Source organism: Mus pahari, chromosome 3, assembly GCF_900095145.1.
Source record: "Mus pahari chromosome 3, PAHARI_EIJ_v1.1, whole genome shotgun sequence".
NCBI classification, from domain to species: Eukaryota; Metazoa; Chordata; class Mammalia; order Rodentia; family Muridae; genus Mus; species Mus pahari.
The window spans coordinates 22,031,637-22,032,788 of record NC_034592.1 but is presented as its reverse complement, the minus strand read 5'-3'; the positions used below and the strand labels follow the sequence as shown (position 1 = coordinate 22,032,788).

At 38.3% G+C, this 1,152-nt stretch overlaps 1 protein-coding gene across 8 annotated transcripts in view; it reads left to right on the top strand.

Moving 5' to 3' along the window:
* Gapvd1 (GTPase activating protein and VPS9 domains 1) overlaps positions 1-1,152 on the top strand; it is an 86,048-nt gene that overhangs the window by 17,191 nt on the left and 67,705 nt on the right. The window contains exon 1 of one of the 8 annotated variants that reach the window (XM_029535977.1): positions 885-960. The exons of the other annotated variants lie outside the window; for them this stretch is intronic. The gene's annotated coding sequence lies outside the window, so the exon portion shown is untranslated. Of the gene's footprint in view, positions 1-884; positions 961-1,152 lie in introns of those variants that run through there. 8 annotated transcript variants of the gene reach the window in all.

Below are 1,152 nucleotides of genomic sequence, written 5' to 3'. Positions count from 1 at the left end.
AAAAAAAAAAATAAGATGCACTGAGTTCCCATAGACACTGTATTAAGTTTCCCTACTTCTACCGTTTTCCACTAGTCTGCTGTGCTTAATACAATTAGTGAACACCATTGATACACTGTTAGTTTATTCAGTTTTCCTCTTTTTTTAAACTTGTCTTCTAGCATACTCCATTATGTTATCACTGTATAATTCTTAGTTGAAACGTTTTAAAAAGATTTATTTTTTTATGTGCTTTATTTGCATGTAACCCTGAATAGCAAAAGAGGGCACCAGATCCCATTGCAGATGGTTGTGAGCCACCATGTGGTTGTTAGGAATTGAATTCAGGACCTCTTGAAGAGCAGATAGTACTCCTAACCACCTCAAAAGAAAAGAAAAACAAACAAACCATGTATATAACCTATATAACCTTGATATTTTCCACTTTCTCAAATGTTAAATATCTCCCCCCCCCCCCAAAAGACAGGATTTCTCTGTGTAGCCCTGGTTGTCCTGGAAATTACTCTGTAGACTAGGCTGGCCTCAAAATCAGGCCTGCTTCTGCCTCCTGAGTGCAGGGGTTAAGGCGCGTGCCACCACATCTGGCTAAAAGGTTTAATTTTCATCCATTCTGCCATATTATGGAGATGGAGGCTATCTTAATTGTAGTAGTGAAGTAATTATAGCCTACACTGGTTTTCACTGACTTTATTAACGACATACTACATTTCTACTTATGATTTACAGTTCTCTCAGTTTTCTGTGTGGGACAGATAAGGACATCATCTTAATTTCAGATCATATGACACTAGATGTCAGAGGTCACAGATCACATGTCAGTAGGTGTCAGAGACTGTCATGGTTTTGTTTTGTTTGTTTTTGTGACAGGGTCCTGGATGGCCTTGGACTTGCTTTGTAGACCAGTCCTGCTTCGAACTCAGAAGTTGGCCTACCTCTGCCTCCTGAGTGTAGGGCTTAAAGGTATGCATCACCATGGTTGTAAGTGGCCAGTCTTCAGTGGTAGTCATCAGATCTACTCCAGTTTTAGTTTCCTCTCCACTTTATTGACTACTAAAGCGTCCTCTATAGTAAATGAATACATTGGATTTGGTTCCATGTTCACTCTTTTTTTTTTTTTTTTTTTTTTTTTTTTTTAGGCATTTTTCATATGTA